General features: G+C 45.4%; 1 protein-coding gene and 1 long non-coding RNA gene across 2 annotated transcripts in view; one reads left to right on the top strand and one right to left on the bottom strand.

Moving 5' to 3' along the window:
* Positions 1–26049, bottom strand: part of TNR (tenascin R) — a 473470-nt gene extending 447421 nt beyond the window's left edge. Inside the window, exon 1 of the mRNA XM_070474046.1 lies at positions 25607–26049. The gene's annotated coding sequence lies outside the window, so the exon portion shown is untranslated. The remainder of the gene's footprint in view (positions 1–25606) is intronic.
* On the top strand, positions 17481–21718 carry LOC139037456 (uncharacterized). The gene is made up of 3 exons (XR_011490289.1): positions 17481–17746; positions 18329–18450; positions 21122–21718. It is a non-coding gene; the product is annotated as an uncharacterized lncRNA (long non-coding RNA).
* Positions 26050–27105: the final 1056 nt, after the last annotated feature.

Below are 27105 nucleotides of genomic sequence, written 5' to 3'. Positions count from 1 at the left end.
TTAAACTGAAGCCCAAGAAGATTATGATTTATCCAAGGCTACATCGGTTGTTCAAGGCCAAGGTAGGTCTAGAATTCAGGTCTCCTGAGTCTATCTAGTGTGTCTTCAGGATGTAAACATCACCCTACAACAGAGTCCACGTCTCCATTTCCATCACCATCTCAGAGTGCTAGGCAGGGGAACTATTACTGACCAAGGGCTTTCCTGAATTTTACTATCAGGGACATGTATTTGTCCCTCCCATCAAGGCCTGGAACCTGTTCAGCTGCAGATAAGGAGGTCACGGGAGTCTGTAGTTGTTTGTTGCTGAGGTCACCCAGGCCTTTCTGTGGCCTCGTTTCCCTGTCCTCTCTCTCCCTGTGTCTCTCTCTCCATTTTCCTCCAGTCCCTTCTTGTCTCCAGCCCTCACCCTACGGAAGCTTGGGTGAGGAAAAGCCCAAAGGAGAGCAGGCGGTGCAGATACCAGCCCACCTGCCCAGCACCCCCAGCATCAGAAGAGGTGGCAGTGCTGTGCAGGCTGTGGCCTACCTCTTGAGTTGCAGACACGGGTAGACCAGGGTAGTCGAGGCAAGATCTAAAAAGACCAGGCTACACTCCCATGGGAGGGTCTGCTTCATAGAGGATGCCCAAAGCCAAGGCAGCATGGCACAGTGGTCAGGGTCTTGCCTGCAAAATTCCAGTCTGAGATTCACAGCTGTCATTACCAGCTCTGAGAATGAAGGTGGATTACTTTGCCTCCCTTAGTTTTCCCATAAACATGGGGCAACCAATATGAGGATGCAATACGTTAGTATATGAAAAGTACATAGAATAGTCCTGCAACAAAGCAAGTATTCAAAAAGGTGTTCATTAACTTTGCTCTTCTTCTTGCCTGGCCCCTGGCAGCTTATCTGGAATGACTAGCCTCGCAGTAAAGATATCTGAGCCCCAGCCTCTCTCATTAGAAAAGCTGTGATGGGAATGAATGGCCCCAGGAGCCCTGCTGGAAGATAGACTGACTTTTCCTTCCTCTCCCATCTCCCAACACCCTCCCTATCACTGCAACCAGTGCTCAGACCAGATCCATGGTGGATCCCAACGGAGTCAAATCTGTTTTCCTCCTAAGTCTTTTCATTTTTACAAGGTCATAGGGAAAAAACAAACAAAACCACTGCTGAAAATGCCCCAGCCTTAACAAAGGGGAATAGCACACAGAGAGGAAGGTCTTGCCCAGTAAGTGAGGTCCTTTCCAGGACCACCCTGCTCATTTCTGACCCAAAAGGGAGATTTGGGCTTTTTCTAGAATTTTCTCACCTACAGTTTTGAACCAAACTGTGTCATCTTCAAATTCATGTTGAAGCCCCCAGTTGACTCTGTTAGATCCTGGGCTCTTATGGAATTAATTAGAAATCAGTGAAGTCATATTCCATGGATAGAGGAGCCTGGTGAGCTACAGTCTATGGGGTTGCAAAGAGTCCAACACAACTGAATGACTAACACTTTTTTCAATGTAATCTTAAGGGTGGGTTTTGATCCACAAGATCAGTGTCCTTGTAAGAGGAAAAGAGACCAGAGCTGTCTCTCTCCCCACCATGTGCAAGAAGATAGTCATCTACAAGTAGGAAAAGAATCTTCACCAGGAATAGAATCAGCCAACCCCTTGATCTTGGACATCCAGCCTCCAAACTGTGACATAAATTCATGTTGTAACGGCTATTAAGTCTGTGGCATTTTGTCTGCAGCCTGGGCAGACAAACTCGCCTCCCATCCACGAGTCACTGTCTTTCAACCTCCATGGGACACCTGCTCAAGCCAGACACCATGCTCCAGGCTCAGACTTTACCAAGGTATTTACAAATAAATGAAGTAGGATAAATGGAGCTTCCCAGGTGACTCAGTGATAAAGAATCTGCTTACCAATGCAAGAGACACTAGCGACACAGGTTCAGTCCCTGAGTCGGGAAGATTTCCTAGAGTAGGAAATGACAATACACTCCAGTATTCTTGCCTGGAAAATTCCATGGACAGAGGAGCCTGGAGGACTGCAATCCATAGGCTGGAAAGAATCAGACATGACCGAGTACTCACACACACTCATGCAGGTATATAAATAGGCTGGTAGCTCATTAACAATTTCAAAAGGCATAAAGAAATAAGTGGCCAAATCGAGGTATTGCAATGAAAACAGGAAGTGGTAGATTTTAGTTTCCACAAAGCTTCTGGAAGCAGTGGGCTTTGAGCATGGCCTGGAGGAAGGAAGACCATGAGTCAATCAGAGGGAAAGCAGACATTCTTGTTTGGTCTCATTAGAGGTTTCGGAAAATTATAAACCCCTGTTACTGGTTTAAATGACCTCACTAGTGCTATCAGATCCCTTCTTCAAGATCCAGGTCAAGTTTCTCCTTTTCCATGAAAGTTTCCCAAGAAACTTTCCAAGACCCTTTGCTATACTGTGCTGGACTTGGCCATCCACCAGTCCAACACTCTCAGTTTACAGATTGAAGAAACCAGGGCTCAGGGAGGCATGGGAGCTGGATTTGAGTCATCTTCTTGGCTGCATGTATCTTCTTTGCTGGGCAACATTCTGAGCCCCTTGCTTTATATTTCTCCTGGACCTGTACATGCCTGACTCCTGCTCAGCCTTAGAGGATCAACTCAAATGACACCTCGTGGAGACAGTCTCCCCTCTCTGCCTCCCCACATGCCCAGTTGTTTTAACACCTGACCCTATTTCATTGTCTTCACAGATAGCACTTTTCAGTCTCTAGAATAATCTTATTTGATTATTTGCTTACATGCTTATTATCTGTCTCCTTGAATGAGAGTGTAAGCTCCTTGAAAGCAGACCTACTCTTGCGCACACAGCCTGACCCATAGTAAGCACTCAATAAATACTTGAGACACCCTGAGCTGTGCTTTTAGTGACTTGGACTGGCTGTGTTCACCCCACCCAGGTCTTAAAGCCAGGTGGAGCTGCCTACTCACCACCTGGCTGCCTCTCAATTGACTCTCCCTTAAAGCAACTTAACTGTAGTCCTTATTTCTGAATGAAAACAGCTTGGCTTCTTGCTCATTCCACTCCTGCATTTACTGGGCTCCTGGCGCTCAGCTTCACCTTGTCCTCCAGGTCTCTTACTCGTGGTGGACTCTGCCCCACTTCAGCAGTACTGAATTTCACTTTATGTTGCGGAACAAGCCTCATCTTTCCACCTCATACATCCACACACAGCCAAAGGGAAAAGCAGTGCTTCCCAGAAGGGATGCCTGCTCCCCCTCCTCACCCCTCTGGACCCCTACTCTCACCCCCTACCCCCCCATTTCCCCACTCTGCCCAGCAGGCTGCCTTTCCCTTTCTTTGTAATTATCGGAGAGCCGTGGGACTGGCATCCAGATTTCTGTTCCAGCTCAGCCATGGGTGCCAGGCTGCCACTCCCTGACTTCCAGAAACCCTCTCCAGTTCACCATCTCCAGTTCACCCACTCCAGTTCACCCACTCCAGTTTACCCTCCCCAGTTCACCCTCTCCAATTCACCCTCTCCAGTTCACCCTCTCCAGTTCACCCTCTCCAGTTCACCCACTCCAGTTCACCCTCTCCAGTTCACCCTCTCCAGTTCACCCTCTCCAGTTCACCCTCTCCAGTTCACCCACCCCAGTTCACCCTCTCCAATTCACCCTCTCCAGTCCACCCTCTCCAGTCCACCCTCTCCAGTTCACCCTCTCCAGTCCACCCTCTCCAGTTCACCCACTCCAGTTCACCCACTCCAGTCCACCCTCTCCAGTCCACCCACTCCAGTCCACCCTCTCCAGTCCACCCTCTCCAGTCCACCCTCTCCAGTCCACCCTCTCCAGTCCACCCTCTCCAGTTCACCCACTCCAGTTCACCCACTCCAGTCCACCCTCTCCAGTCCACCCACTCCAGTCCACCCTCTCCAGTTCACCCTCTCCAGTCCACCCACTCAGTTCACCCTCTCCAGTCCACCCACTCCAGTTCACCCTCTCCAGTTCACCCTCTCCAGGACCGTAAGCCACCTCCACACCTACCAGGTGTTCTTGGCTCCCCTGTCTGAGGGACGAGTTGCCTTCCTCCTCTGTCACTCTTGGTTCCGCCCTCGTGTTAGGCTGCTTCCGCTGCCACCCTTCTGCTTTCTCCCTGGCTGTGGAGAGCATCGTTTTTTTGATGTGTGTTTCCTGGTCATTCCCTCCCCCTCTTTCCCCTTAGCCAGTTTGAATTGTGAATAATTCATGTGTTTCCATGATCCTGCCATGGTGTTCCTCCTTCATGAATCAAATCCCTGAGACACAGTTTATTTTCTCACCATCTTTTGGTCAGGGACAGGGTTTATTCCTGTAGGTCATGAATGGAGGCTAATATTTATGCCTGCTTATGAGACAGGTATGTTTTTCCCCACTATGTTCTTCTATGATGGCCTGTATTTCTAGTATGTTTTAATGGGTGTATATTTGTATAATATTACATGCCTAGATAGATGGATTAATAAAATGGATAGTTAGATAAATAGATAGATGCACAAATAGACAGACTAATATAATTCTTTCCCCAGATAGCTTACTCAGTCACCTTTCCTATTTATTTAAAGTTTCTGGTAGGAGAGTGGTGGATGCTTTTGAACATGTTCCTCATATGCAATGGATGCCTTAACCTTCAATTTGTAGCCCTGCTTCTAAAAAGCAGTCCTCATGAGGACCCTCATAATAGCTCAGCCCTTATCCAGAGTCCACTTGGTAGTCATCTCCATTCACTTAGTCTCCAAGTATCTACTGAGGACTTACTGTGCACCAGGGACCCAGAAAGACTCTGAGAATAGAAAGTGAACAAAATAAACATTATGTGTGACTTTTGCAGCTTACCAACTACTGGGAAACTAGATATTAATTAAATACTTCTATGTACTTGTATCAGTATATATGCATGTATGTATTTCTAAACTGATAGACTTGATGTACTCACCTGAAATTTGATAATTTTAATATTTTGATGAAATTTGATAAAATTGACATTAGATATATAAATTATAAACATAGATAAAGATTTCTAAGCTGATAAATTCTTTAACCTTTTACAAAATTTATTGGACTAAGTATAGTTGTCAGGCATACTAAGCTGGCTGATAAATTCTAAAGCTGCTAAAAGTAAGTAAATTATGACCATAAAGCCAGGAAAAACTGTGAAAGCAGCCATTTCTGGAGGAGGGTGGTATTTGTGATCAGAAAGAGACATATAAGGGTGTCCTTGAAGTTCTAGGATAGTGATGTTCTTTTGTTTCACCTGGAAGGTTGTTACAGGGAACTTGAATAATTATTATTGATTAAATTTTACTTTTACATTTTATGTACACCTGTGTGTATATGTTACATCTTACAACTTAATCATTTTAAATGATAAAGAGAAATCCACAGTTTCCTATGAGAGCACATTACAAGGGCATCTGGCTCCCTGGAGGAAGGGGCATCTGACCTGAAATTTACAGATGAGATAAATTAGGCAGAGGAAGGAAGGTGTGGAGAGAGAGGATGGAGGAAAGGGAAGGAGGCAGAAAGGGAAGATCATAGCACAGAACAGAGCCCAGAGAGCCTGGGGGAACCTGAAAGCAGTCTAGTAGCTGGAGCCCAGAGAGGGAGGAAGAACAAGGCTAGAGAGAGAGGCAGGAAGGGGACCATGCCGAGTCTTGTTAAGGATTTTTGTTTATGTCTTAAGATCAGTGGAAAGTGCTTGAAGGTGTTAAGTGGGAGAATGACATGATCAGATATACATATTGATGAGATCTCTGACTAAAGTGTACAGAATAAATTAGAATAAGGCAAGAGAAGATGAGGGAGGGTTATTGAGGGGCTCATTTTAACCATAGAAGAGAAAGATGATGTTAGTTTGAATAAAGTAGTAACAGGTTAGAGATGGAGAGAAACAGATATTGAGAAAGTAAAATCAACACAACTTGGCAATGGATTTGTTGTCTGTCTCCCCTCGGATGCATGTTTCATGAGCTCCGAGTCACCATCACTGGTGGATTTTCAGAACCTAGGACAGTTCCTGGATCTGTCAGGCTCTCCTACTTGCAGACTCTTCACTATGGTTGTTTCTGCATCCAGAATGTGTCATAGAAATGGAACTGGAGTGATGGGAGAAAACTTCTGAGGTGCCAACTACTTAAAAAAATGCAATAAGGACAAACAGCTTAGAGCATTTAGGAGCCACCCTGGGGATTTCAACACTTCCTTCACAGAACGGGGAAGTAAATGAAGCAGAAAATGCATTATTTCAATGGTAGTAAATATGATGAAAGAAGAAAAGACAGAGTTACTAGTACTATTGGGTATGCTAAAACACTAATCTTCACAAACATCTCAAAGATCACCCAGTCAAGGAATAAATGGCCAAACTAACACCAGTCAACTACCCTTTACTCAAACAGATTGTCTGGTCATCCACTCCATGTTACATCCTGCAGGACTATAGAAGGCCAAGAAATAGAGAGCAGCAATGTAACTGGTAGACTCTTTAAAGCTATGGAATGAAGTTCAGATTGTTGCCACTTAGTATACTTTTAAGTTTAAAAATTTGACTGAAGAGATTCTCCACAATTTGAGCCTGAACCTCAGTGTGAAAGTAAAATGACACCCCAGCTTCCCCAATCCCTGCCCATCTCCTCAAGTGCATGTAGGCAACTAAGAGTTAGAAGCTGTTAGAAGCTGTTGTTCAGGCAGTTTGCACAAGGAAGGACAATTCTCCTCCCACTCTGTGATCAAAGAAAGTACATAAACAAAGCTCAATATGTTCTAGAACTAAGTAAACACCCTTTTTGTTGATAAGTCACCAAATGCCTAAGCAAGGTCTGCATTTGAGGTGTAGACTTTTAAAGCCCAAAGTCAGGTCAGTTATTTAAGAGGAGAAGCAGAAATCAGAAAAAAATGTGATCATAAATTATGACAAAGCCTGAGCATTTTTAAAAGTCTTATTGTTTTTCAAAATAATTTGTATGATTGCATGACATGAAATTCTTCAAAGCAATGTCCGTTTTTCAGTGGAGTAAATCTGATATACAAATAACGTTTGATTATAGGCGAATCAAAAGAGAGGTGGAAGAGGGCGGGACTGGGGACATCAGCTTGAATGAGCCCCAATGTGGCATGTAAAGAGTGACAGCCAAGCGCAAACAAGGGCATGAAGAGGCCACAGATCTGTGCTAGACTGAAACGAGGATCCTCTTTACCAAAATACTTGAGGATGACTGCAGAGAGAAGAACCAGGCTATAATGAGGGACTTGCTTAAGGAATGACAAGGGAATTCTAAGGAAAGCCTGCCCTTGTTGTCTATTGAACAATCTATGTGGGGTCAAAAAATGATGACTTTTCCAAAGGAGTCATCTATTGCCCAGAAAATTTGGAATTTTTGAGATCTTTGTTAAAAAAAAAACCCTCAAATCTCTCAATGGAAACTTTCAAGGATTATAATTCCCACAAGAGTGTTTAGGGTCCACCTGCTTAAAAATCACAACCAAAACTGAACCAAATCCAAGATCCATATTTTTACCAAGGTGAAGGTCTCTGTGGCTCACAAGATGAGACCCTGAGGAAGCATTCAGACAGCAGCGATCACCCAGCACACTCTAGTGGGACGAGCATCAGGCTGGCAATTAAGAGAACTGATCCTGGCTTTGCCACTGATTTTCTATGAGATTTCCTTTTTCTGTCCTGAGTATTCTTATTTATAAAATAAGAGAGCTGAATTAGATGCTTCCTTCTAAGGAACAAGTGCAGCAAAAGTCCTGAAGGGTTGAAATTGACATTTTTGATAAGCCATTTTAAGTGTAACAGAGTGAATAGTAGACAGAGAAATGAAACAGAGGTCAAAAATATATGGAAGATTTTGTTGATGATGTAAGACATTTGAGTTTTATTTTTAACTGAAAGGAAAATCATTGGACGATTTTAAGAAGTATGATCACTTTAGTGTTAGGTATAGATTGGCTCCAGGGGGAGAGTGGAATCAGGCATAATAGCTGGGGGCTTTGGCAGTGGTCCAAGTGAGACCTCGGGGCATTCATAGTAGAGGAAGGGTCTGAAAAGGGCTTAAAGGTAGAGTCAACTTGCTGATTGACTGATATGGAGTGGTATGTGAGGAAAAGAGGAATTAATAATGACTTCTAGGTTTTTTACTTGAGTAACTAGGTAGGTATAGTACTTTCTACCGAGAAGAGAAACACTAAAACAGGAGCAAATTTAGCACATCGATGAATCAGAAATTCTCTTTAGACACATTACGTTGGAAGACTTTATTAAATATCAAAGTAGAGTCACTAGGTAGAATATTGGATTCTCTAAGCTGGGTTCCAGAAAGATGTTCAGAACTAGAGGTATGGATTTGGTAGTCATTAATGTCCAAGTGGTATGTGGTCCCTAGGTGAAGTTAGACCCTTTTTTCTAGCCTCATGACTGAACTCTAGAGTATTCTAAATTATAAGATAGAGTGTAAAAAGAGAAGCCAGGAAAGTAGTGGTCCCTGAGACGAAGGAAAACCTAAAAAGTGCATGTCACCAGGCCAAGGGAAGGTAGTGGTCTAAGGAAACAGGGAACTGCCCAGTGGTGCTGAGAGATCAAGTGCAAAGGTATCAGAGAAATGACCATGAGATCTGGCCATGTGAGACTGCTCTTGAGCAGTGTCTAAGGAGTTGTCAGGATAGACTGGATGAAAAGAGAATGGAAGGGAGAATCAGGAACAGTGACATGTTCCATGAGATTTGCTGTTGATGAAAGCTGAGAAATAGAGGAGAAACTAGAAGGAGAGTAGAATCAGGAGGGGCTTTCATGTATTTTAAGGCAGGGGATATCTGAGAACATGTATATACTAATAGGAAAACCAAGTGATGAGGGAGAAATTGAAGATTCAAGAGAGAAGTGGTGAGGGACTTCCCTGGAGGACCAGTGGTTAAGAATTTGCCTTCCAATGCAGGGGACATGGGTTCTATGCCTGGTTGGGGAACTAAGATCCCACATGCCGTGGAGAAACTAAGCCTTCATGCCATAACTAGGGAGTCCATGTGCCCCAATTATTGAAGCTCAAGTGCTTTAGAGTCTGTCCTCTGCAACAAGAGAAGGCCCAGCGATGAGAAGCCTGCACACTGCAACGATAAAGCCACACGCCACAATGAAGACCCAGCACAGCCAAAATAAGCAAAGCAAGGAAAAGAAGTGGTGATAACTGCAGGAATGAAGTCCTTAGGAAACGTGAGAGTCTAAGGTCACAACACAAGAGAGGTTAGTCCTAGGGAGGAGCAGGGGCCCAGCACCCCTGAATAAGGAAGGAAGACAGAGAGGATGGGCTCTGTGACAGTGAAAGGTGTAGCGTTCGTAGCAGGAGGGTGAGGGAGAATCTGTCTGTTAAAATACAAAGTAAGGTCATCCACTGGAAGAAATTATAAAGAGAGGGTAGGTAGTCTTTGGAGAAAGAAGAGGTAAAATTGTGATTTTGGAGAGTGGAAAGCAAAGGTGCTAAAGAAGTGTTGTGGAATTGCCAAACTGTTTCCAGTACTCACTTGGGTCATAATTGTAAAGCAATAACAGTGCACACAGCTATCTATTTCTCTCTAGCAGCGTGTACTTGTTCAGAAGTAAGCATGACCCAGGGTTTAACGAGGTGGGGTTCTGCCAGGTGAGTAAGGACAAGAAGTCCTCAGAGGCTTTGCAAGGGATTAATGCTATAGATGGAGGATAGAATCTAAGCCTGGTAAAGCCAAGCAATGGATAGTGAAAAAAAAAAAAAAAAGACAGGTCAGGGGCTTGAAGAAGTCAGTGCAATTGTGTAACTAGTGGAGCTGAAGCACAGGCGTGGAAGAGAAAGGAGAGTGGCCAGAATTGGGAAACTAAACCTCAGGACCGTGAAGAAGGTGCAGTTAATGGCACTGTTAAGGGGCAAGGATATGGTCATGGGAGTAGGTGAACCTTCTGGTGCTGTCATTAAAGTCTGAGAGACCCACTCCCTGCTGTCCTGACCTGTGTGTCTCCTGTCCTTACAGTTGACCAGAGAGGGGCTTTCCTAATAAGCATGATTTAAAGGATGCTGCGGGAGCCTCATAGCCCTACAGAGGCGTGTAACTGGTTTCTGACATTCTCCTATTAAAGCTTCCTTCACTTCTTTCCTTCTGCTTTCCATTAGTGCCACCACCTAACTTATTAATTCATTATCAATCACTTATATATAGGTGTGATTTAGTGACTCAGAGTCTCAAGTGAGAGGTGGTTGGCTGCATCAGCTTTTAATAGGCTACAGGGCATTGTTTTTAAGGAAGAACCTGAATAGGGAGGGGATCCCCCAAAGGGGGAAAGGGGTTACGATATAAACACTTGTTGAGCACCTACTACGTGCCAGGCTCTGCTCCAAGGGTTTTGCATATGGGTTATCATTTGAGACACCATTGCTTCCTCTTATTTATGCAACAGGAAGGCTCAGAGAGAAACATCTGTCCTTTGCCTAAGCCCCACAGCCAATGAGTGATGAAGCCGGGGTCTGAGGTCAGAGCCACAGAGCCTAGAAGGTGTTCAGATGGGAGGGAGAGGCATTTAAAAGGAGAAATACAACCGGTCTGAGGTACATCTTGGCAAACCTCACAATCCTAGTCTCCGGCTCCCTTCCTGAGGACCTCGAATCTGTGTGTGGGTTTTTTTTTTCCACTTTCTTTATGAGGTTATTCCTTGATGAGTTTTTTCCTCCCTTCCGTTTTTTTTTTTTTAAACGATAATTTAAATTTTTATTAGGTGCTCAGCCGCAGCATAAATACCCCCATTTGAATTGCTGACACACGAATCAATAGGGAAGCACTTTCCTGGACTGGAGCCTTGGCATGCGAACCTCCCAGCCGCGTCCTCTTCCCAGATGAGAAGGAGTTGAAGAAACACAACGAGCCGTTTTCTTAAACAAGCCACAGTTAAAGGAAACAGAATGAGCATTCAAGGTTTCTGGTCTCAGGGCTTTTCTTTCATTCTCTATCCCTCATTCTCACTAAGCAGTCTCGCCTTTAACCTCTGTATTACCAATCAGAGCGGGGTCATTCTTACAGGAGGAAGTGAAGAAAGCAGTGTGGGTGGCCGAGAACTGGCCTCACATTTTTTCAGATGAGAGCAGACCAGCGTCCCCCAGTATTCCACCAGAGACGAAAGATCTGGAGTTTCTGCAGGTCCTACCCACCCACCTCCGAGACCCCACCATCACTCTCTGGCTTGGAGAACTTGCAGTAGGAGATATGGTTAATATAATGGAATGTCTCAATAGCAAATAAAATTCAGTTATGCTGTACTTTCAATGCCCTAATGAAGAAAGCAACAAGCTTGCATCCTGCTACATAGCTTAGGATTCCACACCTAAAGGACCCAAGTGGTTGACAATTCTCCCCATGGGTATCCTAAAACAAAGGTCCAAATTCTAATCTTCTTCTTGTGTATTATCTCCCACCATTCTTACCACCCCACCACCCTGAGTCAGTGATCCTGTGTTCCAGCTATGCCACATTTCTCAGTTACCTTCTGATGTGCCCTTCTTTTCTGACTCTGAGTCTCTGTATATAATGTTTCCTCTCTGAGTAACGGAGTGACCAAGCAATGTGAGTCACCTTGCCCCTCCCCCCACCCCCAAGTAGTTGGTTTCTAGACATTAACACTTCCTGATGCCGTGGGGTACTTACCTACCTGTATAAATACATACAGATGGTCAACAGGCACATGAAAAGATGCTCAGCATCACCACTAATTAGGAAAATGCAGATCAAAACCACAAGGAGATATCACCTCACATCTGTCTGAATGGCTATTATCAAAAAGTATGTGTGTGCTCAGTGGTGTTTGACTCTTTGGGGCCCCATGGACCCCACCAGGCTCCTCTGTCCATGCAATTCTCCAGACAAGAATACCGGATTGCGTTGCTATTTCCTTTTCCAGGGAATCTTCTCGACCCAGAGATCAAACCTGTGTGTCTTTCGTCTCCTGCATTGGTAGGCAGACCCTTTTACCACTGCACCACCTGAGAAGCCCCATTATCAAAAACAGAAGATAACAAGTGCTGAGGGGTGGTGGGGAAAACAGAACTCTTGTGGACTGTTGGTGGGAATGCAAAAACTGGTGCAGCCACTTGATGGCTTTGTGGCTTCTCCTCTACCACAAACAGATTGGGAGATCCTCCAAGCAGGGAGCCATGTCTCATTCAATCCCATATCCATTAACAGAATGCCTCGAAGTAGGTCTTTAGTAACAGTTTGTTGAAACAGAGGATACTGGCTGAAGATTCATTCATTCATTCATTCATTCACCCAACCAGAATTTACTAAATACAGTATGCCAGTTTAGAAATCCACCTGTGAATAAGACAAAGTCCTTACTCTTGGGGAGAAGACAGACAATAAGAGAGAAATCAAATATATATATATATATATATATATATATATATATATATATATTAGTTGATGATAAATGAGATAAAAATAAAATGGGAGACTGACAAGGAAAGCTATTTTATTTACTATTTAACCTCTATTTCCCCTATGCCCCTAGTCCCTGACAACTACTTTCTACTCTGTTTCTATGATCTCAACTTGATACCATGCAATATTTATTTTTTTCTGTCTGGCTTACTTCACTTAGGATAATGCCTGCCATGTTCCATGTTGTCACAAATGACAGGATTTCCCTTTTTTATAGCTGAATGATATTCTACTGTTTATACCTGTGTGCTACATCTTCTCTATCCTTTCATCCACTGATGGACACTTAGGTTGTTTCAATACCTTGGTTATTGTGAATAATGTTGCTATGAACATGAGAATGAAGATATCTCTTCAAGATGGTGATTTCATTTCCTTTGGATACATACCCAGAAACGGGATTGCTGGATCATATGTGAGAATTGGACCATAAAGAAAGTTAAGCACCAAAGAATTGATGCTTTTGAACTGTGGTGTTGGAGAAGACTCTTGAGAGTCGCTTGCACTGCAAGGAGATCCAGCCAGTCCATCCTAAAGGAAATCAGAAGGACTGATGCTGAAGCTGAAGCTCCAATACTTTGGCCACCTGATGCAAAGAATTGACTTGTTGGAAAAGACCCTGATGCTGAGAAAGATTGAAGGCAGGAAGAGTAAGGGATGACAGAGGATGAGATGGTTGGATGGCATCACCGACTTTATGGACATGAGATTGCTAGATCATATGGTAGTTCTAGTTTTAATTTTTTGAGGAATCATAGTGGCTGTACCAGTTTGCATTGCCCGTCAACAGGGCACGGGGGTTCTCTTTCCTCCACACCCTCCCCAACACTTGTTATCTTTTTGGTAACAGCCATTCTGGCAGGTGTGAGGTGATATCTCTCTGTGGTTCTGATTTGCATTTCCCTGATTATTGGTGATGTTGAATATCTTTTCATGCCCCTGTTGGCCATTTACATCTTCTTTGGAAAAAATGTCTGTTCAGGTCCTTTGCCCATTATTAATTATTTAGGTTTTGGAACGTTTATTGTTATTGAGTTGTATGAGTTCTTGGTATATTTTGCATATTTACCTCTTATCATCTACGTGGTTTGCAAATACTTTCTCCCATTCCATAGGTTGCCTGTTCATTTCATTGATGGGTTCCTCTTCTGTGCAAAAGTTTCTCAGTTTGTTTCAGTCCCACTTGTTTATTTTTGCTTTTGTTGCCTTTACTTGTCAAGGAACGCTGTTTAAGACAAGATTAATAGGGTGGGCTTCTCTGTGGAGTTTACATTTAAGGCTACAGGCCTGCTGGACACAGGCTCTATGTTCTTTAGCTACTGATGGAGTGAGGTAGGAACTGGCCCTATGCAGTGGCTGTGATGAGCAGCTCAGGTTCCCAAGATGGCTGAGTGGGGGAGACAGGAAAACCAAGACTATTTGGCCCTAGGAAACTTGGCTGCTGCAGCATTCAGCACTAATCTATAGAGGGAGCTATTTTGGAAAATATGGTGGAAATGAAAGAGCTTGAGATCCTTATGCCAAAGGCTCTAAAGGAAACCCTAGGCTCTGCCCATCCCCCCACATATGCTGCAGCAGCCACAGGAGCCGATCTTGTCTTCTGGGCATCTGGGCAGAGGACTTTCTTAACTTTTGTGATTTCAACTATTAGCCCAATCCCAGCACAACAATAAAGGCTGTAAAATGAGTGAGCCCAAAGCTGAAAGATCTTGATCTCAGTTTTGTGACTTACTACCTATGCTATATTGGACAAGCCACAGAAACTATAGTAATTCCCCCATCTATAGAATGGGAGCAATTAACGTATCGTTTTGCCCACCTTCATGCATAGTTTTGCAGATCAAACATGGTATATGTAATAGCACTATGAACATTATGAAGCACAAGAAACATGCAAGAACTTATTATTGCCAATAATCAGGGAATCAACATCCATTGACTATTACGTGCTAGAAGCTCCATAGATACTACCTTACTCAATTTTCACAAAATGTTAAAGAGCTACCATCTTCCTCATCTTAGTCAAGGAAACAAAGGTTCAAGAAGGTTAAGTGAGCTCACCAAGGGTGTAGAGCTAGGCAGAACCAGGATCAAAGCTCAAGTCCACTATCTTCCCAACTGATACTATTTCTCCCTGACTCTGTGTCCTCCTGCCTGTGGGTGGTTGGCTCAAGCTTGGGATGGATTCTCAGCCCTGAATAACCTCGTTCAGAGCTGGGGCTTGCATCTCCCCTGAGTTGGGCTTCTCAGCCCCAGTGCAAGCCCTCTAACCGAGCCTGCGCTGGGGTGCCCAGGTCTCCTGGTGCCCAGTCCCCCTACCCTGGGATGAACCTGTCTCTTGACTCGGTGGGCCACTGCGTCAGGAACATCGAGGGTCGGTTCCAAGGCTCTGCACAGGCCCCCGGCTCCTTTGGCTGATATTCTGCCACTGTCTCCATCTCTGGCCTCACAGCAGGGTAGGCTTAAGCTACCCTGAACTTCCCTTTGGCCCCAGACAACACTACTCCCTCCCCTGCAATCTTCTAGTGACCCTGGCTGCCCTGGTGTTCAATTTATGTCCTCACAGCTGAACAAGAACCCTGCATAGGAGCAAATTGAGCTTCACTGCATTTGCTTGCCATACTCCTCCCAGCTAGACCAAGCATTTGAGAATCCATCACGGGAATTTTATTTTGCATGGTGGCAGATTCGAGTTAAAAGAAGTGGCCCACAAGTGAATGGGTAGTTTTAACTGTGGCCCAGATAATCCACAAAGTGGATAAACCACAAAGTGAATGAGGCTTTTGTGGATAGATGAGAATTGACACCACCTTTGAGATTGGATGAAGGAAAATCCATTTAAGAAAACTCACTTGCATGGAGCTGGATTCTTTTCTCATCCTGAAAGAGTTAGATGAGGCTTTGTTGAAAAAACAGAAGGACTCCCCAAAGGAGTGGTAGTGGAAGAAGTGATAGCACTAAGCCCCTGAGAGAAATGACTGGTCTGATCTTATTTTTAAACTCATCTTTGTAATTCAAACCAGCCTTGTGAGAGCTATGATTCTCCAGTCTTTGCATCTCTCTCTAGCCACCAGGAACTTGGGTAGTTTCTGAGTGATGCTCAGGACAACATGGTAATTAAGTACACAGAATTCCTGGGTATGAATCTTGGCTCTGCCATTTATTGTGTGTCTTCTGGAACTTTAAACAATCTCTCTGTGCCTTAGTTTTTTCATCTGTAAAATGGGGACAATAATAGTACCTCCCTGAAAAGGTGGTTGTATAGATTTAGTAAGTCTCTGTGTGTGGAGTACTTTGATCATTGCCTGGCAATCATGTTTATAAAGTAGGTGTTAGTGATTATCATGCTACTAAAAAACAGACATGGAACTATTTTTGGATCTATCTGGTGACTTAGGAAACCCAGGCTGTTAGAGCCTAACATGCTGGTAGCTGATCTCCAGTAACCACTCCCCATAGTTGCTACCTGGCAGGATTGGTCAGGCCAGTGGCTGAGCTTAACTCCAGGGAGGAGACCCAAAGCTTCAAAAATGAAAGAGCTGTTTACCCTTTCTAGCAGGCTTTTGCCTTTGGCAAATAGTCCCCTTAGCAACATTTGACCTTAAGAACTTAGCAGGAAAAGGGCAAAACATTTCAAGGAACAGGAGCTGGGTCTCCTCCCAGGTTTCTCACCACAGCACGGCAGGGGGATGTCAGGTCGGACCCCCTGGCCACTCTGTCAAATGTGGCTGCCTAAGGCCCCCAGGAACCTGCCCAGGAAGCGTGGAACTATGGAAGGATGTGTGTGTGTGCAGAGAGAGAGAGAGAACTCTCCACTGGCCCCCGTCTTCTCCACTCCAGCCTCAGGGAAGAGGTACTGATAGAGCGGAGGGAGCTGGGAAGTGACCCCTGTGGGGTTGGAGGGAAGACACTGCCAGGGAACCCTCCGGCCCTCTCGGGTGGTGTCATTTCTTTTTCCTCCCGGGTCTCCAAGGATGGCTGCCTGAGCTTTTCACTCTCACTAAATTAAGCTGATAAAATACAAATGAAAAAAGGAACGGGGGAGGGGAAAAGGGTAAGGCACACTCTTCCTTTGCATTTTAATACGAGCCTCAGACCATTTTCAATAAGAGATTGACAGATTGTGGTCAGCTCCCCACCCCCACCCACTACATATCAAGATCCAGATCAATAGCACCCTTTCTTCTCCTCTGGAATATTCTGCTTATCCCCTCCGTGGATGGAGGATGGGCGGAGGATGCCACACCCTGACCTGGTTGGCTGACCTCTTGAATGTCAGGTCTGGAAGGGCATCCCTTCCAGACATACTCCCCTGGGACCTGTGCCCCAAGTGGGCAGCACTGAGCCCCTGATCTTTGCAGGGAGCCAGGTATGGGGATACAGCTGGGGCTCACCACAGGGGCAATCCCAGGGGGATAACGGCTATCTTGTTTGGTTAGTCTGCCTTCCCTTGAGTAGCTGTCCCAGGTGCTGCCCAGAGGCCCTTGTAGGACTGGGGAGCGCTGGTAGTAAGATGAAAAGAAGGTAGGGTTCAAGCCCACTGCCTGTCCCCTGAATAGACTTGCTCCAGCAGCCAGTCTCAGGCCACAGGGGGCACCCCCAACCCATGGGGGAAATATATGGCAAAGTATCCACATGACCTCTAACCTCCACCCTCAAAATGCCCTCCTTCCACCTTAGACATGGCCATCAAGAGAGAACACCACTCACTGAAGACCCTGTAAGTGCTGGAGGCCATTCTGAGCCTTCATTCTGAAAATTATATCTCATTCAACCCACAAGAGCAGTTTCCAGAGGTAGAAGCTATTTACTAATACTTCATGTCATAGGTGAGGCGACTGAGGTTCAGAGAAGTCAGGTGACTTTCCCAAGGCCACACAGCCAGTAAGTGGCAGAGCCAGAATTCAAACCTTTACTGGGCAGGGATTCAGCAGAGCATTTCTGCCGGCCCAGCAGGGCCGGAGCGGAGACCAGGCAGGCGTGGGGGCTGGTCAGCACCAGCTCTGCAGCCTGATTGCCGGATCCCATCTGGAGCGAGGAGGCGCAGAAACCCGGCGGCTTCCAAGGCAGATGAAAAGCCAACCTTCCTCAAATTGTTTTATTTAAAGCCAGACTCCTGACTGTTTGAAGCCGCTTGATTTTGGCAGTCCTTGTTCCTTTTCCTTTTAAACAGCCCTCAGAGATGAGGGGAATGCGTCGTTGCCGGCGCCTCACTTGCAGATGCTCAGAAGACCTTCGGCCTCCCGCGCCCCTGCCGGCTGCTCCCAGCTGCAGCTGAGCGGTGAGTGTGAGTGCATGTGAGCACGTGGGCGCGTGCACGCGACTGGGCTGGAGAGAGGCAGGGAGCCGGGAACCCATTAGCACCCCAAGTATAGATACAGATGAAGTCTTCTGCTTTTATAGGGAATCTCACCAGCGTTAAACTTCATTTATATCTCTATAAATGCATATGGCTTTGAACACCAGACTTTACGGCTGGGTTTATAAGTTCAGTCTCCCTGCAGGCATAACCTGGGTCACCGGGAGGAGATGCCCCCTGTCCCGACTTCGTGGCCTCTGCTCTTTGCAACATAACCTTGTTCAGGGCTCTCATCTGGTCTGGGGGTCTTGTCCTTTCTGCTGCCTGCCCCCCCCACAACCCCCACATCCTGCTTTCTCCCTGTCTGCACTGTGCCCTCTCACCCCTGGCTCACAGCTGGCTGGACTGTGGGGAGGAGGGGGGAGGACCGGGGGCTGTCAGCTGACTACCACTCCACATCTGTCCCTGGGCCAGAGCCCCGCTGCTGACCTTGGTATTAACAAGTTCACCGGAGATGGCAGGCAGACTGGCAAAACCTGGTTTATGAACGTATCTGCTTTACAGAATCCATTGAGACAAACAGAACATCCACACAGATGCCGGTGCGCGGCGGCTACAGGGTTTACAATACTTCAGGAGGCAGGCAGCTGCTTCTCTCCTGATGCGCTTATGGAGATAAATTCAAGGTAATCTATATAAACCCAAGCCTTTGAAATTGCACACCGTCAAAAAATTCCCACAATTACTCTAGCCCAGCCAGGAGGTGGCTGTTACGTTCTTCTTATGGAAAACATAATTATAAAGGAAGAGAAAACATTTCATAAATAAAACTCAGAGTGGCAGAAGAACCTGGAGGAAGGGGAAGGCCAGAGAAAAGAAATCCAAAGGTTCACGGTCTCCAGCTGAGTGTGGAGAGGGGCTGCAGAACCCAGCGTCTCCTTTAAGAGTCAGATTAATTTCAGTCTAGGACAATTTCTAGGTAATTAATTGGCAAGAGGCATCTTTCAGATATTTTTAAATATCAGCCTTCCAGGCTCTTGGTGCTAAAGGAGAAGAGAAAATAGCCAACACATGCTCCTCAAATCAAGGTGATGTAAAACAAGGGCCTGCCCAGCCTATTAGCCCTTGAGGAGAATATAAAATCCAGGTCAGCCCAGATAATTGTTAGCTTGTTAAAATGCCAAGTCCCCTAGTCTGTCCCCAATCCCCAGGCCACAGCAAATAGCTAGTGGCACATTGGTTCACGCTTCATGCCAGATGCTGTCCTAAGGCGCTGTATATTTGTGCCCCCATTTGATTCTCATAAGAACCCTTTAAAGATGTGATGATCTTTATAGGCTTTTAGGGAACAGTGAAGAAGCCCTGATTAGGAACCTCAGATTCAGACAGGTAAGTCATGGCCCCAGGGCGGAAGGTCAGGATGTGGTAGAGTGGGACTCTGAAGCCAAGCTTCCTGTAATAAAGCCCCAGTCCTCACTTCTTCCTGCACACGGCCCTGGGATGGGAAAGGGAACCGCAGAGAGCAGTGAAAGAGCTTGGGTTCTGTTTCAGACAGATAGAGATAAAAAACAGCCCTGCCACCTGTGAGCTGTGCTGTCCTGGGCAAGTTATTTAGCCTCTCTGAATTCTGGAGCTTTGGTTCTGTCCTCTGTGGTCTTCATAAGAAAAAGCAACTATTTCAGTTCAAGTTGCACCATGACCAGGGTTTTCCCTTTCTGTTGGGCTGGAGAAGGTTTTCCTTGCAAAACCTTGCTTCTAGGTTGTCATAAGGATTAAACACCTAGCTCAACACCTTCTACCTAACAACTTCCAGTAAATGAGAGCTCCTTCTGTTACAGTGAAAATCAAGTGCAATACTCTGTTGCCCAGCCTGGTATAGTGTCTGATGCATCAAGAACAGAGCATAAATAATATCCATCATCATCATCATCATCATCATTATAACAAGGGAAACAAGTTAGGAACTCCTGTACTTAAGTTGAGCAGAGTGTTAATCTCTCAGTCGTGTCCAACTCTTTGCCGCCCCATGGACTATAGCTTGCCAGAATCCTCTGTCTATGGGATTCTTCAGACAAGAATACTGGAGCGGGTTGCCATTCCCTTCTCCAGAGGATCGTCCCCAGCCCGGGATTGAACCTGGGTCTTCCGAGTTACAGGCAGATTTTTACCACCTGAGCTGCCAGGGAAGCCCAGGTTGAACAGAACCAACAGCAAAATGAGAACATTCTTCTTAGGCCATCCTGTGGGCCAGTCCCTGCGCTGGACTCTCCCAGCCTTCGTAGGATTGGTTATCTAGGCAGAGAGGCACCTAGATTTTCACATATAAGATTAATAATAATGCAAGATATAAAATTCCTCTAAAAATAGGTAAAAGGAATCACAGTAGAGCCATTATTAATCACCAAATGGGTGATACAAGCAAGAAAAGAAGGCAGTTAAGGCACAGGCTTAAAACCTGGGTTTGAATTTCTGTTGTAGCACTACTTAGCTGTAAAAAGTTGAACAAATCACATAAATCATAATGTGTCTGTTTTCTCACCTGTAAAATGGGCATATAGTATACATCATGTGTTTTAGCCCCTAAATGACATAAGGCATTTATTAACAGTGACAACAGCAAACGTTTATTAAGGGCATTCTATGTGCCATGCACTTGGCTAAAGCCCATAGCAAATACTCAGTCAACATTAGCTGGTATTATCACTAGACAATAGAAAGATCCAAACTACCAGGGCTCAGACTTGTGGATTTCTTGGGTGGACTCAGATTAAAGACTAAACTCCAGCCCACAGATATTGCTAAGCTGTTGTCAAACATTAGTTGTCATGAATTGATACTGTCCTGGGATCAAATGTTCCAGGCTTTTTCCTCTTTATCTCCATACCATGTAGTATGATGAGAATTCATCCAGATGAAATAAATTCCTCCTGGGTCCTGGTAATAACTTTTTATTGAATCATCTACAGCCAGAGAATAAGATGTTTTTATAGCAGCCAAGTGGAGGCGAGCTTGGCAATGCCTGCTCTAAGGACAGAGGTCCCAGGGTTGTAAAACTGTAATGAGTCTGTTGGCTTATTTACCCCTGGCCCCAGGACTCCATCTCTCATTATGTAATCTCACCTTAAAATGCATAAGCCAGGAGGGACCCAGAGATGTGCCCACCAAGGGTGAGGGTTGAACCTCTCTGTCTCCTGGTACCTCTCTGAGCTAAGGGGGACTAGAAGAGTTAGGATATTGGTTTACTGGAGCTGTGTCTGTTGTACACTTACCAACGAGGGTCAGACTACAGGAAGCAGATCTAGCTCATTGGTTTGATGGGGAGGGCATCACCCCCAATTCTCTTTGATTTGCCTCCAGGAAGCCACCTGCCTGGTTTTCATAGTGAAAGGGAAGAATTTCAACCCCATTGAGACCTGTGACCAGAGAGTCTCCCTTTTCCATTTGGTTGAAAGTAGAGGCAACTGCCAAAATTAAAGAAGTAGAGACAAAGCAACCCAAATGTGTCCATCAGCAGATGAATAAACAAAATGTGAGCCATACGCACAAAGGAATATTACTCAACCTTGAAAGGGGATGAAATCCTGACACATGCTGCAATATGGAAGAACCTTAAAGACATGACGCCAAGTGGAATAAACCAGACACCAAAGGACAAATATGGTATGATTTCACTTACAGGAGATGCCAAGATTATTCAAGTTCCTGGATATGGAAAGTAAAATGGTGGTTTCCACGGGCTGGGGCAGGAGGCAGGGGGATGGAGAGTTGTTGTTTAAAACTACAGAGATTCAGTTTGGGAAGATGGAAACATTCTGAACATGGATGGTGGTGATGGTGCCATTGACCATGTGAATGTACTTAATGCCACTGAATTATACATTTGAAAATGGTTAAAGATTAAATGGTTTCATGTTATGTATGCTTTATCACAAGAAAACAAAAGAATAAAAGGAGAGAGGCAAAACTGCTTAAATTCCCTTTTCCAACTGACCTATTGGTTACTTGCTATGTTAAATAATGTGTCAATACAGTCCTAGTCCAAAATCATATTCCTAGGTAAAGATGTGGTGATTCTTATACACAGTTGGAAACAGCACTTAAACACCTGAATTCCCATTTTCTCCTCTCAGTGGACTTGCTTTTAAGAAGATGAGACTCCAGTTAGGTGGAGAATCTCATCTAATCTTTATTAATATCGCCTTTAATTGAGATGAGGCAAAAGTGTGTCTCTGCACTTTTCCCACACAATCTACTGGGATTGGCATTGTGAAGATCATTCAAATTTCTTGTTTCCACACAAACCTAGACCTTGGGGAATCCTCATCATGACTGTCTTCTAACTTGTCATGTCTCAAGGGCTTAGCAACCTACGTTCCATTCCGTGGGATCTCAGCTGGGGGTGCTGATTGAGGAAGAAGCCTTCTCAAAATTGAGCTGACTGGTACCTTCTCTGAGACAGGCCCACCCAGAACAGGGCAGAGCCTGGGAAGAAGGTGCTTAGTAAAGTCTCTCGGTGGAGGAAGGCAAAGAACATGCTTACTCACCAAAATGTAAACAGCTCTGTGACTCACTTGGCCCCATTTTGAGATCTACTAAAGACATATCCACGTATCCTACTTGGGCTTAATTGTTGCCTGCTATGCACACCACTTGATTTTCCAATACCATGACTATAAACTTGGACAAGGAGGAAACTCCTCCCCCACCTCGATGTTACCCACCCCGTAGCAGTAGCTTCAGACCTCCAATATGTTCTCTGAGAAGTCTAGTGTCTATATGACACACCAAGCAATACATTTTCTCTGCAAAATGTAGCAATCAAAGCTATGGTGATAAATGTCAGGAAGTGAAGAAAGTGATGGGGTTGAAGGAGGGAAATATTGATTGGAAAGAAGAACAAGGGAACTTTTGTGTATCCTGTTTGGGGGAGTGGTTAAACAGGTGTACACAGTTGTCAACAAGACTCACTAACCTTGACACTTAAGACCAGAATCATTTTATTAAATGTGAATTATTCCTAAAAAAATTTTTTTAAAGTAATAGTGGAGGTCTCTGGGTAAAAAAGGGTAACCCATGACTGTGGAGAATAGGGCAGGATAACAACCTTTTCCTTCTCTCCCCCTTTTCCTATATCTCTCATCCCCCCATGTCTCAGAGACAGCCCAGCTGAGTCTCTCCTGCTCAGTGAGTGAGGCCTGGGTATGAAAACATGCTGACTTTCTCTCCAAAATCCTGGCCTGATGCGAGGGCTAGAGCTGCTGGGGGAGTGGAGGTCTTATTGAGTGGTGGGTTTGTGTCCAGTTCCCTACTCCTCTCCACAGGTTTCTGCAGGTGCTTAGAGCCCAGGCTTATCCTGCTTCTTAGTCATCCTCCCACATTTTGAGCCACAAAGGACTCAGCGGAGGTGTTCCCAGAGGAGGCGCAAAGGCATCAAACACTTTGGTGGTGTCATTACCAAGACACTCACGGTAATCTTGGAAGGGTGCCTTCAATTGGGACTTCTGGGGCAAGGTGAGCATGGCAATCAGGTACAGGATATCATTTCAGCCTTGCAGCCACCAGTCTGGGGTTCTCTCTTCACAGTAAGTCCAGAGAACTCCTCACCTTTCTGGCCATGGGTCACGACCATCTTTTTGGCTGAGAACTAAAGACCAGCAACACCTTGAGACTCCTAGTAGATTCTCATTCTTTGCCAGGGAGGAGCCATCACACCACACTGAATTCACTAAAAGGCTCTGGTTGAAAAATATGTCCACAGGGAAGCAATTCACCCCTGCTCTCTCCCACACGTGAGCATTTCCGCATTTCACAGGAGATGAGATATTAGGAGACCCAAAGTTGTCTTTCTGCTTTTGCTACCCTCTGGCTTAGCACTTTAATCTCCTATGTCTCCCCATTTATTAAATGGGTCCAGTAATGGCACTGAGTACTTCTTTCAGAGAGAATTTGAGGTCATTAATAAAATAATGACCACTAAGTACAGTGATTTCAGTAATAAATGGTGGCTTTGGATAGGGTCCATTGCAAGGGCATGAATTTTTTTAAACCTTCGGGGACTTGTCATGCAGAAATCCATCTACTCTCTTGTTCAAGCTCGGAGAGTTTGAGAATGGAAGGAGTTGAAAGAATTGAAATATGAATGAGTCAGTGTTGGTTTCTGATACTCTGCTTTGTCTATTTCAATCTTTTTTCCCTATCCTTACAAGCTTTGACTTTACTCTTTCCTCACTGCATTCTACTTCCAGACATTCTGAGGAGATGCTGAGGCTTCTGGATCTAATGATAAGAATAGTTTAAAAAAATAATGATACCATTTCACTCAGGACTATACCTTTCACCCAGGAGCCTCCCAAAGCAGAGGCAGAGAGTATTTTTTTCAGCTTGGAGGAGGGACCCAGCATACTGAATTAAAAGCAAGACAGAGAGTCATCACCCTAGAGTTTATCAGTAATTGGAAGGAGTGAAACCTCTCCCCACCTCTGACTTTCTTCTGCTTCAGCATACTTGAAGAAAATGACCAGAACTTTATACAGATGGGGGTTAATTCAAGGCAAGGTTTGCTCTTACAAGAAACCACATTTGTTTAAAAATACTCCCTTGGGATGCTCTCCATGGAGATTCAGATGATTGAAAGAAGTCCCTGATACCACTTGTTGAATGGCCCCACCCAAGCAGGTGTGGGCAAGACTGAAGGGCAGGGACCAGCAGATAATGTCTCCAAGGCAAAACCCAGGCAGCTTTGGGGAATTAATTGAACATATTTCAGAGGGGCAGAAAGCAAAGGAGGCAGAGCAGTACCTTGCAAAAAAAAAAGTCATAGCAATGAAGTCTAAAGTAATGATGATTCCATTTGTGGAACCTTTCAGTGCTGGGGGACATAACATTACTTCAAGCTTTCCTGAGTCAGGACCTGCAGCAGATTCGCTTCTGCTTCCCCAGACACATGGAAACAAACCTTTCTCCAGGGCTGTCTCTCAATGACAGAAATCAAAGCAGAACAGACTTTGTCCTCTTTTCAATCATACATAGTCAAGTATGACAGAAAAGTGGAGGGCAGTTCCTGCCTCCTTGCAAATATAGTTTGATCTGCATGGGCCAACCTCTGCAGAGCTCAAGCTACTGACACTTCCTTATCACCATGAAGGCGGGGGGACCCTAGCCCCCAGCCCGATGCCCACCTGTTGCCCCTGCCCACTTGCCATGGATTCACACCAGGAGAGAAAGTAATAAAAGGTCAGATTGGGCTCTCTTCACAGCAAGAACCCAGAGATTCTTGGAGAAATTGACATTTTGAAAACCACATCTTCCAACCTCTCTCAGAGGAGCACAACTTTTAACTCTAACTCGTCACTCTCAACCCCCTCCCAGCTTCCTTTGTAACACTTTCCCTCCATGGATGGCTGGTCAGGAAAGAGTTAAAGAAGGTACAAAACTAATTCCCCAAACCCTCCCTCTTATCTACATAAAAGAAAAAAGAAAAAAAAAACAGCCCTACCCGGAGACAGACACGAAGGAACCCACTGGCAATTTAGCTCAGACCTCACCTGTCTTATGCAACAGCACGCAGACACACACACATAGACACACACACACACACTCACACCCTCATAAGGCCAGAGTCCACATCCCCCTTTAATTTGGTAGACATAGTTTTGCACCTTTTTTTTCCCCTACCCAAAACCCGGCTTGACTGGCAGCAGGGAGACAGATGTAACCTTACTGCCAAACGCCTTGCAGGAACACAGGAAGACACACAAGAACCAAAGACGTATCTCATAGCTCTCCGTGGTGCTGAAATCACTCCGGCGAGGAAATCGAAAGGAGCGAGTGCGCTGGACTTACCCGGGCTGGGGGTGGGCGGCAAGGGGAGCTGGAGGAGCTTCCTGTGAAGAGAATTCGTGAATGTGCGGGCTGGAGCCAGTTGCTGCGCTCACCTAGAGAGCCCACCTCCTCTCCTCTCTTCTCTTCTCTTCCCTTCCTCCTTTCCCGGGAGGACCAGAGGAGGCTCCGCGAAAGAAATGAAACCCAAGCTGGCAGGGCTAGAGTGGAAGGAGAAAGAGGAGGCACCCAAAATAAGCTGGAAAAGTCAGGTGGCTTTACTCCACTAGTGATAATTCCTGGGGTCAGGGAGGACCCCTCTTCTCTCACTGCGCGTCTGAGCCCTTCTCCGTCCCTGCGTGCTGAGCCAACAGCCTGAGTACAGTCGGTTCCTGCCTCTGACGTGAAAGAGACGAGGAAGCCTGGGACTGCTTTGCTCTCTCTCTCTCTCTCTCTCTCTCTCTCTCACGCGCTCTCTCTTTTCCCCTCTTGCTGAAATTTCAGCAGCATGATATTTTTTTTGTAAGCCTCTGTTTTTTCCATCCCCCTCCAAGCAGCCCCCTAGTGGACAGAAAAGGATATCATCCTGAGTCCTCTTTCAGACACAGCAACACTTGCCCTACCCACACAAACTCTTGGGTGATGCTTCCACACGGACAAGGTCCTGTCAAGCCAGGGTCTGCCCTCTGATCAAGCCGGATAGGAAAAGAGAGGGAGGTGGAGGGAGACAGAGAGGACAGGATCTTTTGCAGATCCTCTACCCATGTTATTGTTCAGTCAGTCATTCATAGCGGACTCTTTGCGACCCCGTGGACTGCAGCACACCAGTCTTCCCTGTCCTTCACCATCACCCGGAGCTTGCTCAAACTCACATCCATTGAGTCAGTGATGCCATCCAACCATCTCATCCTCTGTCGTCCCCTTCTCCTCCTGCCTCCAATCTTTCCCTGCATCAGGGTCTTATCCAACGAGTCAGCTCTTCACATCTGGTGGCCAAAGTATTGCAGCTTCAGCGTCAGTCCTTCCAATGAATCATGGGATTCCAGTGAATCCCATGGTTGCAGAAATAAAAAAAGTGAAATGGGTTGGGGGGAGGTGGCTGGGGAATGATGTTTTGGAGGAAAATCAGTTGTGAGATTCCCAAGTAGTTTAAGGTTCTGACTCAGCAGAAAGACACTCTCCAAAGAGTGAGGGTCTGCAGCCAAATGAGCTATGTCTGTACACAGGACTACCCAAGAATGGAGTGTCTAAAGAATCAGAGGATACAGGAAATCAAAGAGAAATTATCTAGCCAGCACCTCATTTAATGCCCTAATATGACTTTTTTGAAAGCAGGTGAGGAAAATATGTGAAAAGGCATGGCCTGAGATAAACTCAGAGATGGAGAGAGAATTGACCTTGCTGAGCATCCATGGAGAACCACTGCACAGAAAAACCATCAAGGGGTCGCTGGTCCCAGGCTCCCAGGGACGTCTTATACTCCTTTTTAAATGTACAGTCTCACTGTCTTCTGGGGAGAGCTG

Source organism: Odocoileus virginianus, chromosome 11 (genome assembly GCF_023699985.2).
Source record: "Odocoileus virginianus isolate 20LAN1187 ecotype Illinois chromosome 11, Ovbor_1.2, whole genome shotgun sequence".
NCBI classification, from domain to species: domain Eukaryota; kingdom Metazoa; phylum Chordata; class Mammalia; order Artiodactyla; family Cervidae; genus Odocoileus; species Odocoileus virginianus.
The sequence above is the reverse complement of the archived record's forward strand: the minus strand, read 5'-3'. Positions and strand labels throughout refer to the sequence as shown.